The sequence below is a fragment of the Vanessa tameamea genome, chromosome 8 (assembly GCF_037043105.1).
Source record: "Vanessa tameamea isolate UH-Manoa-2023 chromosome 8, ilVanTame1 primary haplotype, whole genome shotgun sequence".
Taxonomy (NCBI): Eukaryota; Metazoa; Arthropoda; class Insecta; order Lepidoptera; family Nymphalidae; genus Vanessa; species Vanessa tameamea.
Window position 1 is genome coordinate 4,789,130 of NC_087316.1, and position 19,551 is coordinate 4,808,680.

The 19,551-nt window shown below is 30.0% G+C and overlaps 2 protein-coding genes across 3 annotated transcripts in view; one reads left to right on the plus strand and one right to left on the minus strand.

Moving 5' to 3' along the window:
• Positions 1-8,796, minus strand: part of Ptr (Patched-related) — a 41,854-nt gene extending 33,058 nt beyond the window's left edge. The window contains exon 1 of one of the 2 annotated variants that reach the window (XM_026639583.2): positions 8,448-8,796. The gene's annotated coding sequence lies outside the window, so the exon portion shown is untranslated. The remainder of the gene's footprint in view (positions 1-8,447) is intronic. The other variant, XM_026639581.2, reaches the window with a different exon arrangement.
• Positions 1-19,551, plus strand: part of LOC113399906 (secretory phospholipase A2 receptor-like) — a 311,961-nt gene that overhangs the window by 9,979 nt on the left and 282,431 nt on the right. The window lies entirely within an intron of this gene.

The window sequence follows — 19,551 nt, forward strand, 5'->3', positions numbered from 1 at the left end:
CCCAAAAAAGGAATGTAATGTTTTCAGGATTCATGTATGTATGTTACTTGTATGTTTATGTATCGTTATCGTTAGAATACTTACATCATCTAAATATAAATTAACTTATTTAATCATTTAATTGACAGTCGTGTTTTTAAATTGAACAGACATGTGCAAACCGTACATTTCAAAATCAACGATCATTATGATTTTTAGATTCAATTAATATTCTATATTGTATTTATATACCTTTTTTAGATCAAGCGATCAAGATAAAAAAATAGACGAACCATCCTGAAATTATAATGTAAACTCATTATACTTTCATGAGATTTAGATACAAAAAAAAATGTACGGTAAATTAATTCGTGTAATCGTTCCGGAAGCGCGGCGCGTTACGCCATTCAGCTTACTTGGCCTTTGTGATACGAAATAAGGCTTTAATCAAATATCGATTACAATATCACAATCAATTTTGATGGTTTGCACGAGCGAGAATATTTCGTGTCTCTAATACTTTAAATTGCATGGTCTGTTATACGTTTTCTTCAATTCGTGTATTTTTTTTTTAATTAATTAGAGGACAATCTGTAATACTACTGGACTTGTGGAGAGCGTTTGAAGTTTTTTCCACCTCGCTGCTCCAATATAGGTTGCAGAATAGATATGAGGCAGAATTTCATGTAACTCGTGCAATTTCCTCAATATTATCTCCACCAAACATGAGATTATTTATAAACCCAAATTAAGCACACGGAAGCTTAATAATGCTTGCCCTGGTTTTAATCAATTTTTTGAGCTATGTCAGCTCGCTTTTATAATTATTTGTAAATTAAATATATTATATTCTAATATACATTTTCATTGTTAACTATCAGAAATGAAATCATATATTATTCTAGTCATTGAAAGTAAATTTATTTCAAAGTATCCTCAAATAAACCTCTGTGCTACAAACTTATTTGTTGTTATAAAGTTTATAAAGTAACATCCTATCAGTACTTTAGTGTTACAATTTATGGATGTATCGTCCTTATAAATAATTTTAATTATGATTGGTATTCTTCCAAGCTAAATTGAAGTTCACCCCGTCTAATAATGTTCCGTATGGTTATTTCGATAATAATAACCTTTAATTCCGTTGGCAAGTTATTAAATATATAAAAAAGTTTATTTATTTTTACTATTATGATATAAGTTTATAAACTTATTGTAATAATTATAAAAAAACCACATTGTTTAATAATACATAAGGCTGACTTATATTACATATTGTTAAACAAATCTAAATGTGCATTTTATGAATATACATATATGAATATATATACATATATGTATGACTAATGTATGTGATATACTACCGTTTAACGGCAATATTTTTCGATATATTACATAAATTATATACAAAAAATATGAAACGATTTATTATATTATTTATGTTACATTATTTTTAATATTTAAATTTAACGACCACAAAATATAAAATCAACAAATATGAATACGATATGTACATATTTGTTCAGAGAATTCTAACGACACTTTAAATTGAACTGACAGTCTGACACAAACTATACGTACCTACAAATTGCAAAATCAGAAAGTACCAATGGAGATACGTCACTCGGTTATTGGCGCGAAAAGAAAACAATCTTGGCGCGAATATACAAACGTCAAAGCATTCGAAATGGATGCGTTCACAAAATGTACGACGCCATAAAATTATTAAACAAAGTAAACACTATCGTTACAATGTAATTAGATAAATCTATTTTTAAATATAATGGAAAACGATAATGATAAAAAGTAATAACTATATATAAATATAGTAAATGAGAATTTCTATACATTTTTGTGTATATATTAAGTTTTCATCGTTATTGTAGTGAAAATAAATGCTTAAATACCATATATATATTTTTTTTACTAATCTGTGGTTTACTGTGCTGAGTACGGCACAAATCTTTCAGTGCAGGCGAGCGTATAATTAAAGCATTTACTGATGTTAGTGTTGTTCCGCATTTATTTACGACATATGTAAATCATTTATTTTGAGGGAAGGTAATTCATTAAAAATTACGTTTAATCAAATATTTTTTTTCATCTTTAAGCAATCCCTTTCTGTTAACTTTAAATATGTTTTGTTTTGTTTGATTCCTTATTTTTAACATTTTTGCATTGTTGAAAAAAATTATAAAATAAAATGCAAATATGTATTTAGTTTCTATATAAGACATTAGATTAGACCCGAAAGAAATTCTACCCGAATTTAATTTGTACGAACCAATGAAGTTTCACGTTTTTTGTTACGCAAATACTGAAAGGCGTTATCCTTCAAAGTTCGTATACCTGCGGTAGTTTGTATATTATGGTATAAACCCAACGAACCCAATAATCTCAACTACTTCCTAGTTCGAGAGCTTCCGTCAAAAACATGTCGGTAAATATATTGTTTATTTATTATTTTCATATTTGGTCAAAATATGTAAAGCATGGTAATTGTATGTATTCTATATACGAGTATGTCTTCTCGCAATTACGATTGTCGCGATGAAGATAATTATATACACATTTGAATTTAAAAAATTCAATCCTCTTTTAGAGAGAAAATTATAATTTGTGACACATGCCTAGTTTTAGCTTTTTTTTCTAATAAACTCATATATAGGTCACAGTTGTTCATGATTGAATGGTAGAAAAATTATCCCACGAGACTATTCAGACATAGCTAGACAGCATATGGAGAGATAGCATTTTGTACATATTAACCAAATTCAATGATTTATTGCAACTCTGAGAAGTTAAATGTTTGTTACTATGTATATTTTTTGATCATACGGTAAATTTGTAATAAAGTTACCAATCTATGTATTTAGCTAAATATATATATTTTTTGTGTATACGCAATAATTATTTTAAATCGTTCAGAAAGAGTAGCGACAAGGCTCGAATGTTGCACGTTTGACATTTTGAAAAATAAATAAACATGCCTACTTTTTTATTAAATTGTCGTGCAAAGAAAATAAAATACATTTAACTTTACCAATTGTTTGTTCGAAAAGAGTAAGAACTTATTTAAGAATATTATAATGGTAACTAGCGAGAGTTATTTCATGTCATCTGTTTAAATTTTAGCTTTTAAAATTTTGGTTACGTTTACGTATATGTTTACGTAATGACTTTAAGTGAATTTAATTACCAAAATACAAAAGAAAATTACTACTCTTAAATATAAGTCGGTAAAATTATTTAATTGACACTGAATATTTCAATAAATATATAAACTAAGTCAACATAGGGTAAATTATTTGCAAAAATTAAAAGCTAGAGAGAGATTTTTTCTTTTTTTTTACGTGCGTTTCAATTGTATAGTGCAAACATAATAGATTAAGTTCTCAATAATTCAAGTCATTATTAATAAATTACAAACAAACAGACACGATTGGAATAATCTTGAAGTTAAACCCTAATTATCAATAAATCGTGTTAACGGCTCCCGAATATTTAACCTTGATTAAGTCATTGGTTTTCGAAATAAATCCATCAGATTGACACGCGATTGACGTGTTTTAATTCTTAACTACGTAACGCCAATAAAATATAAAATACGTGACACGCGTTCTGATATAATGTATTGTTTTACATCCTATTTAGGAGAGATATATTTATCGATGTAGAAGTATATATGGAATAGAAATACATTTTCCATTATGTTTGTATGTACTGCGGGCCTAGAAATGTTGCATATCGGTTGACGAATCATTTTATAGAAAATATCAAAATATACATAAGTTACATTTTTATATAAATATACTAAAACATGCTTTATACTCACGATTTTTATGAAACTTTACCTATAACACACAAACATCACACATCACCCTGAACGACTTCTATCTTCGAACTACTGAAGATTTCGGTCTTTGTATTTATATCTTAAAAAATATATTTACCAAACTAAAATGATGAGAAAATGCGTGGTACCGGTATCGGTATGGTATTACGAACACATTTTAACTAACGTAAGAGTTGTTGCGCTAACGACTTTATTAAGTTCTCGGCCACAGTACCAACGATTTTGGTTAATTACAAACAATAATAAGTTACTATAATTCTTCATAAATGGTATGACAAGACAAAACATTTTCTTTTGTACTTTTGTAGCAAAGTTACCGCAAACATTTTGTATTTATTAAGCATAAAGACAATTTTTCTTTCACCGTCTTCATCGTAGTTAATCAAAGTTAAGTTAGTCCCGTCGTAAATTAATTTTTCGTAAACTATTTTTTCCTTATTTAAATTTCCGATTATTAAAAACAATGACCCATTTTAATTCTTGCTTGGATATCTTTTGAAATTATCAAAATATACATACATACATAACATAATCAGCCTGTAAATTTCCCACTGCTGGGCTAAGGCCTCCTCTCCCGTTGAGGAGAAGGTATGGAGCATATTCCACCACGCTGCTCCAATGCGGGTTGGTGGAATACACATGTGGCAGAATTTCGTTGAAATTAGACACATGCAGGTTTCCTCACGATGTTTTCCTTCACCGCCGAGCACGAGATGAATTATAAACACAAATTAAGCACATGAAAATTCAGTGGTGCCTGCCTGGGTTTGAACCCGAAATCATCGGTTAAGATGCACGCGTTCTAACCACTGGGCCATCTCGGCTCTCTCTATCAAAATATATGTATATTGATTTAACGAATTATCAAATAATCGTCACTTGCCTGCCGTCCTACGCTTTTTAATTTTTTTTTTTTTTTCAACAGGTACACGACAAGGGTTTATTTTTTGTGTCAAGGGATTCCGCTAATGTAAATCTTTGACGTTGAGTTTCACTTGACATATTAAAAGGTAAATAATTCAATTTGATATCAGGTTTGGCAATATAAGGTTTCATTATAATTTCAATTTAACGAATTTGTAGACAAAGACCTACCACCAAATAAGTAGAATTGGTTGTCCGTTCGTCCTTCCTACCTAAGCATCTCATCAAATACTCTACCATAAAACAGAAATACTTACGTATTGTTGTGTTGCAGTTTGAAGCACGAGTGAACCAGTGTAACAACAGACACACGAGTTACACATTTCAGACAAACTTTTATTTACAAAGGCGATTTAAGGGATGGATTAATTTTTCTTACAGTACCAATATATATAGGAGATGATGGCCACTTATCATCAGGTGGTCCATTTCAGATCAGGTTTTCAGGTCCGCTAATCAGCCTACCATAATTAAATTATTAAACAATATCTCGAATATGATGGTAAGTAGCAGTTGTAATAGCTATTTTGATAAATAGTATTTTTTTTCCATCATTATAAAATAAATGGGTTTGGAGTTTGCCTAGAGAATTCTGAAGTGGACGTAATATCTTCTGATCAATCATATTATTGCAATTTGATAACGATGTTGCGTATCATTTGTGCACATTTTAATTAGGAACCTGAAGATTATATTTAATTATACAATAGTTAGTTGATTGAATATCCAATGGCATTATTGATATGAATTTTAAAATTTGATAATGTTTTTATTGTATTTTAAAATTAGGTTTTACTATTTAGTATATATGTGTGTAAGTGTATTATATTGTGTGTATATGTGTGGGTGTGTTTTATATAGCGTTACGTCTGCAACGTAGCCCTCCCCACTTGAAATTAAAACTCCAAAAATCCTCCCTTAATAAGGGTCTACGTCACGAAAGGAGTAATTATGCTAAATAACGGAAAACTTATGACGATACAGCTAGTGGTGTTTCGCTTGTATATTTAGAAACGATTTATCAATAATGAAATGAATATAAAGGTAGCTCCTGTAATATATTTTACTATATATTATAAACTACGATGTCTTTGTGATATAAAATTAGTACTCACGATAAATATTTTTTTATACGACATATTTTAAATTTGAATTAAAAGGAATTTAAGCCGTATTTAAAAGAAAATAAGATTTATTATCGTATAAATTATAAGCACACGTGGTAACGCGTACATTGTTCGAGATTTTGGCAAGTGAATCTGTTAACAAAAGAATTGGACACCTGACACGGAATGGGTATCGTCGATTTTTGCCGCTATTGTTCATAACAAAGAGTCACTTTATACGAGCCAGTGGAAACCATCTCCCATCCCAAAACTACCTGACCCAAATGTTACATACAGTTTTACGACTAGCGTGAAATTATCTATGAAAGTCAGAATGGCATTAATATAAAAGAATCGATGTATCGCAAGTACGATTGAATAATGTGAAGCCCTATTGTAATAATCGATGCCTTATTGTAATGATATTGTTTGATTTAAAGCGGGTATTGACGGTTATATCTGTAAATGTTGTTAAAGAGATGATTAGTTAAACAATGCTTTATATATTTCATTCAAATGTCAGTGGTGAGATAAATTAACGTTTATACGTGCGTAGAGTATTAAAGGCGCTAATTTCTACTACTTTTTAAAACCATATTTGTATATGGATATGTTGTCCTTGTATTTTTTTATTTTGTTTACCCGCAATTTATATTTCTTAATTATATTTTAGACTTTTCTATTTATCCTTGGTTAAATCTGAATTTCAATATTAGAGATTTTGCAATGTATTTTATGTCATAGATATATTTTTTTAATTTTGTCTTTGATATTAGACAAAAGAATAATAAACAGAATAACCAAGAAGAAGGACATGCCTTTCTTCGTGTTGAAACATTTTATTTACAATACTTAGTCTTACGTTTGACTTCAATCACACCCGCTGACGAATACTGATACAGTCTTGTTTAACTCATGCCTTTCACTAATACTTTATAACAACATTATAAAGAACTGTAATTAAATAAAAAATATTATTATTATGTTTTAGCATGTTATGGGTGAAACTTAACTTTGTTTAGCAATGAGTCGCGTGCCGGTCGAAATTATCGCTAATAGCTCGAAGCTAAATTACTCCGATTACTAACCTATCCGATGTAGTATCAATGTAATGCGAATACTAGTGCATATTCAAAACGAACGTGAGAGAGCTACAAAATTGCTATCTCTTTTTAGTATGGTGTTTTAAAAAAGGATGGTTATATATATGACAGCTTAAAAATGTATATCAAAATCAACGGTACTTTTATATTTATACAAGTTTTGCTCTGCATTTAAATTTTTTATCATACATGTATTTACTACGTGATGATTGCACGCAGTTTGTCATATTGATTTACATTTATGGTTACAGCGCCCATAAGGGTCGAAAAGTCAAATAAAAAGTGATTAGCCTAAAATCTTCATCAATAAACGAGCTATCTATATACGAATATAAATATATAGATTAAACAAAAAACGGTAGTTCCTTAAATTGTTGCCAGTTCAAAAAAATTAAATACTTGTCTCGAACTTTCTTAATTAAATACAGCTCTACAATATTACGAAGTAAAAAACAGTAACAAACTGTCTTGATTTTCAATTAGTCTATTGTACTGATGGATTCCATTTAATTTTGATTTGTATATATATTGTATGTCAAGTTATTTTATGGATGGTAAACGTTACAAACTTTCTCTGTAACTAATAACCACTGAGATATAACGAGGCTTCATACAACGTGTTATTATAACAGGACAAGAAAATGACTCTATAATTAAATCTATAATAAATTCCTTATGTTTTGTTAACTCTACCAAAACTTAATGTATTTTTTTTTTAATTACGGTACTGAAATTCAATTAAATATGGCTAATGCATTGAAACGATAATTAATAAATATTCATTAATTTAAATTAAATGTATATTTTTAATTTTATTCAACTTGAAATAGAATGTAATTTGACTTTGAAACGGCTTAAATATCGTAATTGGTAAAGGTCGTTTACAAAAAAAAATCGAACCGAAATAATTGTATCAGAGTACTCATGAAAAATAACTTACATCGGATGTTAAAATTTAGATTGTTTAAACATGCATTTGATAAACATCGTTATTACACGTACGAATAATACCGCGTATATTAAAAAATAAGTTTACGATTGACGAAATATTCCATTAAATTTATATTATTTCATGTTTCATATCTACATTATAAAAATATTTTATTAACCATTGCAAAGAAATATTATAACTCAGTTAAACTACTAAATTCAATAAGAATAAGTTTTAACATAGCTCTAACGATGGTTTTAAGTTTGTACGAATTAATTTATTTGTAGATAGATAGCTTAGTTAAGCTAATGAGTGCGGCATCGTTTTCCTTTCTTCTTAATCGCCATATACTTGTTTATTATATTTTAATAAACTGTATTATTTAATCACAACAATTTAATATTACGTAGTTTGCCATTCTCCGTGAAAGTACACTTACGCCGGACATACAAGCGTGTTGAAATGTATACCCGCAAAATGAAACCGCACGTCGCAATAGGTCAATGCATAAGTTATAAAAATATTAAAAAATATATTTTTAAAAATACCTTGACATATGGGTCTCGATCACTTCACAAAATAAATCCTCGTATCCTTAACGTACACAAAACGCACTGTCACAATATTGTTTTCACCTCAGCACTGAAACGGTAAACATATTTTGAACTTGGTATGGAGTTGCGCGTGCGCGGCGCGGCTAGTCAGCTGCGGTTGAGCGCGAAGTGTGCGACTGGAACGTTTGCCCCACTCCGAACGCTGTTGAAACTTTTGATAAGGACCACCTCTACTTGTGGCTTCCCGTCGAGACCCTAATCCTTTACGAGTCTATGGACTTTTTGTCGCGTCACAGTACTGGATTCCGATCTTCAACACAATGTTTATTGTCACTGCTTAGTCACATCTCTGGGATAACCTGTTTTCCGTAGATATTTTCGTTTGGTATTCTACTAAGTTTCTAAAGAAACATTATTTAACCGGCGCAATGCAAGATGAATGATTATTCACGAGCGGCAACATTGAAATAGATTTTCTATTTTCGCAGTCGACGTAATTGCAATGCATGCATGTGCGTTTATAGAAATTTCAATGGATTTATGTACATTTACTTGTATATAAGACACGTGTTCTGGCATTGTATGTATTATATAATTATAAGTATATGTTTTCGTGACAAAGGCCCTCGAAAGGGAGCGTGATTAAGAGTGCAGTTGATGGTTACCAGATACGGTATTGTTCAATCCATGAACTGGGTGGGTGGTGAATCAAAGTGATATAAGTTTTGTTGTAAATAATTTATCCCACATTGCCTGATTTTATCTCCTGTGTAAGATAAGATTTTGGTGTTATAACAATATTACTCTTCTTGGTTTTTGTGGAAATACCTGTGGCGGAATTCTATATTACGCACGTGAAAACTCGTGAAGTATTACTTGAAGTCCGCTATCCATGAATTCTACCGATGGAGCCATTTCGACTTTTATATAACAACGACGTTAAGAAACATGCCTATATAAAATAATGTCAAAGAATATAAAATATTTAACAAGTTTTTTATGTATTTAACAGCTAAATATGAATAAAATTAATTACAATTACTGAGAAAACTTAATACGATTATTATGTCCCAAGATAGTAAAAAGCCTAATGTATTATGATTCATTAAAAAAAAAACAAATTAAACGTATTATGAGTTAATTACTTATAATAACTAAGTTTGAACACATTAGTCATTTATTATGACATTCATTAAAATATATAATGGGATATCATTCTGCATCGTTGCACAGTACAGACAAATACTTTTATATACTTACCATACAATAAATAGCTAAACTTAAAGAATACACTTGTAAAAGGTAAGCCGTTTATGTGTGGACTCAGTATAATGTAATTGATTACATCAAATAGTATATTTTTTTTTTTATTTCGAGCGTTTGTGATAACATCGAAGAATTTGCAAAAATAACATTTAGTCTAGTTGGTCATTTATATCTATTATTATTAAATATCTGTTATTTGATAACTTGATACATGAAACCGGATGTAAAAGACTAAGCATCTTATGTTAGAAGCTATTAGAAAATAATAAAGGGGAATACAGTTGTGATATTATAGTTATTAACTGCTATACGGTTACAAAAATGACATCTAACAAAGGTATGTCAACCATTTCACAGCTATGTCACCAAGTCTTGTTTAGTACAGTCGTTCTAATTATTAATTACATATAGAACAAGAAATGTAAACAAAATTAGTAAATTAATGCGTCTATATTATTTTAATGCAAGTTCTTGTTCTTTTTACGATATATTTACAATGTACTTTCAAATTCATCAAGGCCTTAAGGAAACACGATTGTATTCGTTCAACGAATTTTAAACTTATTATTAAATTAAATCAGATAACTTATCAATAAATGTGTGATAAAGTAGTGGGCCATTAGTAATACTACCCTACTAATAATTTCATTTAAATAAATTAATCATTATATTTTATCACGTTTTTCGTCATAAACTACAAAATACAATTAGAACAAAAACATTTTTGTTAACAACCATATACATTTAAATAGAGTTAAAAATAAAGAAGGATTTCATTCCATCTATCGATAGCTGTATACCAAGCTTCGACGTATTATTAATAACGCAAGATCAAAAATATTCTCTTTATATAATCGTAAACTTCCTTTCACAAGAATATTCAAGTAATTAATTTGTTTAAATATTTAAAATGATAACGATTTTAAATAGCTTATATAGGATACAATAATAAAACTTGTAAGGAACCTCACATGATATCAAGTTACGAGTAAGTTATTAGTAAGTTTTTCCAGCTGGTACGCAACGATTTACTTAAAATGCACTTTTAAATTTCCCTATGGAAAAAAGTACGGTGCACTTTTACTAGAATCGAACAATTTTATGTAAGTAATAAAAATAGTTTCAAATAAAATGATAAAGATCATTCTTTGTGATACTTTTTAAAATATAACTAGCAATTATTAACGCTGTCTACTGGCACGTTGATTTGTTATATTACTTTTTATATTAGAAAAAAATGGTAATAGTCACGCTATCATAGTGTTCAGATTATTTATTGTATAAAAACATAAATGGATAAAATTGTTTCAAGTAATCCATGACGATAGTAAGAACATTGATCCATTTTAAAGTTACCTCATTGCAGCAAGGTAAGCCAGTTCAGTGAGGGCTTGCGACATACATAAGTTTATTACGAGAAAATTGAATGATATTATTATATTTTGGTTTAATATACGTTAAGTTTATAAGTTAAGCTGAATAAAATATTTCATTGCCTCTGTCAATGTCAAAGTAAAAAAGTAAATGTCGTAATGATTTAAAATATTGTACATTCAAATATACGCCAGAAAATAAAAAAAGAGTACAAACAAATAACAACGAATAAAAAAATAAAATAAATAATTTAATGAATATATTATGAATATTTTGTGCATAAAAAAACACAGTTGTGTTTTTTTATGCATTTAGTTTAATAAAACATTTAGTTTAATTTTTAGTATTTTATATAATTACTAATAGTGCCAAATTCACTTAAATTTATATAGGCCAAGTTACCAATGTTACGTCACGGAGTTGTCTTTAATCTGTGACGAGCCACTTACTGACCGGTAGCTATAAAAATTCCTTTCATTCATAAGATGAGATCCTAATTTGTTATTGCGAATAATGTTCGCATATCTACTGGTACATATAAAATGAAAAAACAAACTTATATTTCACGTAGGTAATGAAAATTGATTGCTTTTTTAAATCGATCATTGATGTAAGCCTTTATTCGAAGAAAAATGTAGTTTTTGATCTAGAAAGACGAAATACTTTGTTTCGTCATATAATATAACAATAGTTTTTGTTACCAGCTTGAGCCAATGAAGTAAGCTGTCAAACTATAAAATAACAATAAAGGCAATTTAACTCTCTAATATATAACGAATTAATGCCACCTAAAAAAGGGGAAAATCCAAGGATTTTTTTAAATCGAGCTATCTCTTATATTAACATAAGAATCGAGCAAGTCCACGAACAATCCCTAGTCGCGAAACTAACTCTCGACCTTAGATGTGTTGAAATAGCTTGGAGACAAGATCGCAGTCCTTGTCTGTGGTTAGGGGCAGGATTACCTACTACATTCGGCACGCGGGGTCACTCCCACATTTGATCAGTGTCAAAGGGAACTAAAACTGGGTACTTGATAGAAAATATAAATAAACGTACTTTATATATTTTAAAATAATAATAATAATAACGAAGCAATGAAAATTATATTGTAGAGTACTTTAATTAATTATTATTATTTTTAATTGCTATCAACAAATAAAGTAGCTTTTTCTTTCATTACTTTTGTTTGGTTCGTATCTATTACAATTAAAGTAATTCGACTGCCTAGTTGATCTAGTGGCAAGACAAGGCCGCAGTTTCAAGGTCAAACCTCAAGTCGGGTCGATAAAATGTAATTGAATATTATTATTGAAAAATTCTCTGTAGCAACCCGGTGTCTGGAAGTTGGAAGTAGGTGCCTCGAAAACTATAAAAATGCTGTTGCGCCTGCGGCTGGACTCTTCCTATTATAAAGAGTGCACCTGTACTTACACACACTTTTGCATTATAATTTGTCCTGCATACTTGGCTGATTTCTCTTAAGCAAATAGTTTAAAATCTATATCGTTTAGTTTCTATTTAAAAATAATCTACAATTATACATTAGAGGAGAATATCTTTAAATTTTGCATAGAACTTTCGCTTTTCAATACTGTGAGCAGTTTCCTCCCTGCTCTTCTTTTTATTTGGACGTAGAAAGGTTTACCTTCGTCCATAGACACTGGCGAAGTATAAGCCGGTCTCATAGCTTCGCCAACGAGGATCTATGCGTCTTGTGCATTTTATTACATTGACTCATTCCCTCTTCAAGTCGGAGTAAATAATGCAAAATCAGTAATACAATTTTGGCGACAGAATATCCGTACAATCTTGGTGGGTCCTTGTCGGTAAAATAATACCTGAATTAATACTTTTAATAAAAGATACACAGCATCATAAGTGATTTTGAATTGATCTTGATTGTATTATAATATTTCTTATTATTGATTGACTAAAAAATATTATGCGTAAGTAAAAGTAAATGAGGGTTATTATTAACGAGAAAATAAATGTTCTTAAATGTCATTGTACGTTGTTAATGTGCTTGAACTTTAAACGTGAAATGGGCGTAATATAAAGTAATGTGTAAGTCTTTAAAAATACTGAGGTCACATACAATACTATATTTATAAATGTATATAAATGTATAATTATATTATTGCCTATAGTTTATACTTATATTATGATTATTCGAGGTACATTTATTTTATGATATATTTGTAATCAACAAATACCGAAACAGAAGAAACAGGTATGAAAATGTGTTGCTGTATATAATGCGTTCATTCTTTCCGATTAATTAATTATTACAATACTGTAAATGTAATACTGTCTTTAACAGTTTTTATATTTTACTAGATGAAAACCCGGCTTTGCTTGGGTATAACAAATAAAGCTAAACAAATATAAATATACTAACAACCGTAACCCTGCACGAAATTATTATTTGGAACACACTTTCTGAACGCACCCATAAACGTCAAACATGGCTACCCGTTGAGCTGTCATATTATTGAATTTCATGGGTTTAATGTCGAAATATCTCGATTTAATATGATTTAATAGGAATTTTGCGGATATATGTTGTCGACTAAAAAATAATTATTTTTTAACGATCTATAATTGTGGATAGGATTCGATCGGGTTTATCGTAGACCTACATGAAATAATTCATATAGATACCTGTCATTAAGGAAATCGTGATTTCTTAAATTATATTTATGATTGGATAATGATTCAGATTTATTCCAAAATATTTCACGCGAAAAAAGCTAGATTATATTCAGTAAAATCTTAAGAGCTCTCTAGGAGAGTTTATTGACCCAAAAGTTATAGAAAGAATATTCTTGAACAAATAGTATGTAAATGTTATAATATTCAAAAACATGTGTATAAAAATACATTTGTATTTCTAGAAAATATATTAATATTCGATGAGCAACGAACGGAACGCTTCCGCTCCACATTTTCGAAGACACACCAGCGCAGATTGCGTGATCGATTGTGTTATTGGGACCTTGTAATCATTATCTTTCTATTTGTGATATTTAAGTAAAAGTTACGTATATAGGTGGATCATTCCGATGTTTTTCTATACACGTACAGTAAGAGATGGAATTGGCAGCTGTATGAATTTGAAGATTTAGACCAGGCCAGGATGAGGGTAGATTTTAACCGAAAATCAAGCGTTAAAATATAGACAAACACTTATGATTTAATATGTTTAATTAGAAAACAATACTGGTGTTTATTCATTCATTAATTCAAATTAGTCATTTGTATTGTGTTCTGTGTTACTAAATTTTATAAATAACAACTTTTTTTAAATTATGTATTGTAAAGATTTTTTTTTTTTAATTTCATAGTATCATTTAATTTATATGTATATTAAATTAATTTAGTCGTGATGGCCTAGCGGTTAAACACGAGAATCTTAACCGATGGCTACTGGTTCCAATGCATGCAAGCAACGCGCAGTTTTTACGTGATTTACTTGTATTAATAATTCATAGCATGCTCGGTTAAAAAAGTATCGGATACCTTAGTCCAGCAGTGGAATTTTGACAGGCTAAGTTACTTTTATCGACTCTTCTATTTATAGATAGTGATTAGTGTAATGTTCACATGTAAAGTCGATTTACCAATTAGATAAAATAAATATTATATTTATTTATCAGCTCGCTATGCACACAGTACACACACCGTCTACACCGCGTGCCTATTTTATATATCCTCTTTTCCCGCGCTTTCGCGATGTGTGTCACTCGAGATGACAGATGCATAAATATTTATACAGATAACATATATTTATATAAAATATAAATCTAATACTAATAAATATGTTATTATAGATCTGTGTACACTACAATTAGCAAATAGGTTTTGCGTTTTCTTTTAATTATTTTAAATAATATAGTGTAAAGAAATATGTCTTCTTCTAGCAAGTCTATGTTCCGTGTAGTATCCCATTGGTTTAGTTATTCTCTTATTACTGGTTTCCGGGCGCATCTGACATGATAATTCCAAGATTATTATACATTATAACGTTACATCATAGTGTTCGGACTATAGTAGGCGGATGCTAGCGACAAAATCATCATACACAGTTAAGAAATTTTGTAACAAAATATTCGTGCGAATTTTCGATGACCTCAAAAGTATTAAGTTTATTTTAACATTTTATTAATAATTGAGCTTTTTTTTTTAATTATAAGTACGAGATGATTCTCAATTCGTTAATAACTAATTTTTTTATGATATTGAATTTGGATATTGAAAATTCGTTTTGCGTTGGGTCCAGTATAGCTCCAATATGATCCCCGGTTAATTTCAGTGGAATTTAAAATTGTTCAATTTTTATTTTAACAAATTTATACTGACAATTTTTTTTGTTACACAAAAAAATTATAATCTTTAAATATCTTATTTTATTTATAATCTTTAAATATTTTATTTTATATCTTTAAATATCTTAATTTATAATCTTTATATTATCTTAAATTTATAATATAATGACAGACTAACGACAATCATAAAACGTCTCTCCATTTCAAAATAGTTTATGTATTTGCCTCACAGTAATGTTAATCTTGAGAAATATGAAATTGTAATGTGCGGTTCTGTTATTTGCGTTTTGACCAACTTTACATTGAGAACGATAATCACGCATTGGGATCATCGTGTAAAAACTAATTTCCAATATTACATATATTTGTATATAACCTCGTTGTAAATTGTATAGAGGTTTCTTATAATGGCAATAGTAACAATAAATTTAGTAAAAAGTATTATTATAAACTATCAAGACTAGAGATACAGATTATAAATATAATTATAAAATTTTTAATCTGCATTTATCGAATACGTTTTTTAAAATTGAAACGTAAATTTTCTTACTTTAATATCATGATATAGTAGTTATTAACGTAATTATATTAATATTTCTATGAAATACAAGTGGTTAAAACGGATTAGTAACATTTTCGTATTTTTATTAAACCACAGACCATTATGAAATGCGGTTTTAAATGATGTCGCCGATAAGGCTACAATCGTACGATTATTTTCATCTAATGCTTCGCTTAATCTCAGAAAGATCTAAATGCTCCATAGCCATGTTATCCAAATTCACTTTTTACGAAGAGGCAATGCGTAAAAAAATTAAAAAACTTTAAACCATTATTTTATTTTTTATTTTATATGAATCTATATTACCAGTATCATTCAGATTGCAAGCGCGTGCGCAGTGTGACGCATACGCAATGTATACAGTGAAAGTAAAGGAAAATCCTATCGAAGCGCGATCTCGCTCCGCGTAAAACCCGCCAGCATTTCTCCTACGCGTTACTAATTAATGGAAATGATAAAGTTGGACTGGATTATAGCCTAATTAATCAAATAAAACCGCTAATAATATAATTTATTTATGCTTTATACATAAACTAAAATTTTATTTAACATTTGGTGACCTTCAAAGACAACGGTTATCTCATCGAGTATGCATTTAGATATGATTTATTTTAAGAGTCCAATATGTTACTATATGTTATATATTACACCAATAAAAAGTTTCATTAAAACTTCAACTAGATTGATTTTATCGAGGAGTTAACGACTCTCGCATGTATTGGATAGGCAAATTGGAAATATATATTTTTAATTTATTTTTATAAATATATAATTTTAGGGAAACCACTAAGCTGTTACTATAGAACAAACTTACTCGTTTTATTAAAATATTTCTAGTTTTATCCGGTTAATAAGAGTTAGAGAATATGTAGCGCATAAAGCGCGTAAAGAAGAGAAGATATAGATCTTCTCTTCTTTACAATAAAGTCACTTCCCGCCATCTGTACTCTTAGATCTTTTAAATGAGACAACGAATTTTAATGTGTACATCAATAAACAGAGAGAATTAAGAGTTACGTTTCTACTTATAATGGTGAAAAGACGAGAATTTCAACTTTCCTAGTCGGGAAAAAACATGATATTTTTCTTTTCATATTTGTTCATGAATCTAAAAGTTATATTATTAAACCATTATTATACTCGTGTGGAGGCTGGCCGGTTAGTTTGTCACTCATAAATCGATGTAACAGAATCTCAACATGACTGGAGAGAGATCAAAGGTACGCTTAACATGCTTTCCAAATGACGAGAGTGTTTCAACTACTCCAAGCTGGATAATTTACTTACTACTTTTTAATACCCGGTATTTGAAATCAGGATATTAAGGTTTAAAGCCGATAAGTCCCCAGTACAAGGGCCTTAAATTGGATTGACACATACAAATATAAAACTTTGTGAGTGCCTTTTTTCGAATGTTCGATTCCTGGAATTGTCGATATGACGTCACTATGACTTTCCGTATTGTATATACGGAAAGTCATATTCACTTTGATTTTTTGAATTTTTTTTTAATAATATTAATTTAAAAATTGTGGTCAATTGTGGTGACCACTTAACACCAGGTGGCCTACATGCTTGTCCGCCAATCTAAACCATAAAAAAAATGTCTAATAATTATTCTCAAACATTGTTACTTTAAGTCATCGTCTGTTATTTAATACATAATATATAACGAAATCAACTTCATTTCAAATTTGTCTCCCACGACACGTTTCGTAATTTTTTTTACAGAAATACTCGATTAGATTTCTTACGTTTATCATCTTTTCAGTAAATGATATCATCTTCTAAATATATATTTATCAGCACCGAACCTTGATTCAACAATAGTGGAAGCGTTACTTAACAAAGGCGAATTTGTCACGAATATCTGTTAAACGTACCGCATCGTTTTAAAACGAAACTGAAAAAAATTCTAGGGCACTCGCTCACCCATTTACCTGAGCTATTAGTTACGCTCCAAGCTATCGTTACCCAAGATGCTTTTCATCGCGGACTCACATTATACGCGAGACGTAAATGTTAAGAATAATTTGAACAATCACTCTTTATCTTAAATTTACTACTGTTTAAATTTGCATTATTTTCAATAAATTTTTACTTTGATTTTCGTAAAACTATTGGACATTTGTTAAATTTAAATATTGTTTTTCTTTTGCCATTCAGAGTGATTGTGACGAGAAGTAAATGGACATAATTTTTAAGATTGCCAATTTGCTGCCAATCATCGATTTTATGGACCATTCGAGTCGTAGGAAGAGTTTAAGATAAATAAACAACTTGGACTGAATTCACATGATATTGTCGGTTGAGTTCTTAAATAATCTATGGTATTATTTATGAACTCGTACAAAAAGTCGGTTAAGTTATTTTCAAATCTTTTACCGATTGGAATAGACTAAAAGATATGATACCCTTGGATCAGTAATATCTCGTCATAATCCAGGGTCCATTCGATGCTGTCATGTCGCAGGTGGGCGCTGCTGCAGAACCGATCCGCCGAAGAAGACCGGGGAGGAAGAAACAACGCTACACCTTCTCCCCCCGCCTCATTAAGCGCCGCAGGGACTAGGGGGGTTCTCAGTACCCCGGGAATTCCCCCTAGGAATTGGAGGCACGCATAGGCGGGTTGACTGTCAAGACATCACGGTAGATGCGAAAGCGATCCTGTAGCGCTCGCCGAAACGACGGAGTGGTTTTTCCCCACTTCACGTGGGGGAAAAGCGTAATGCGTTTTATAGCGAGAAAAAAAGGGCAAAAAAACCCGGGCGCTGCGCATTAGGGGGCGCATCGCCGATGATGGTCAAGTCTTGAATCATTGGAATTGAACTTTTGAAATACATATTTATTTTTGAAATGGTATCGCAGGAATACCACCTGACACTTGTTGTGCTTAAGACGGCACTGGTAATATTCCTGAATTACTTCATTTTCAAACCGGAACATAGCAATACAAAATACTACTGTTTAGTAGAAAATTTCGATAGACGATCCTCCACAGGTACCGTTCCGTTCGCCGGTTACCGTTCTTACTAGCGTGGAAGTATTTATGTACTGAACTACTCGTATGAGTACGATCTTTTGTAAATTATTAATTTAAAAAAAAAACATCTTAATTTACTGTATATACTGAGTTTAATTAATAAAATATTATTAGCTGTAGAAATGGAAATTAAACAATAGTATTGAAAGTAGTACTGTATTGTATGAATGCTAACGAACAAGTTAAAAGTGGTGCAATTCCTGTACTTAAATGTTTAAATTATGCCAAGCTAAATGTAATAGTTGCTTTTCATATCATTGTGTATTGCGTTAGAAATACTGGGCATTTGTAGTAATATTTGTGCATTGATTTCAAAAACTGCGTCAAAATAAAACTTTCTAGATTTTTAATCTACTCGGTTTGAAGCAAAACCTTTGTCCGAGCCCGGAGTCTCTTCGTTGAACTGTTATTGTACGTTACCAAATTATTAAATGAGTTTTGAGAATTATAAAATGAGTGTTCACATCTTAAAATAAACCGTGTTATAATACTCAATAGAAACCGTGTTCACACATACCTTTCATG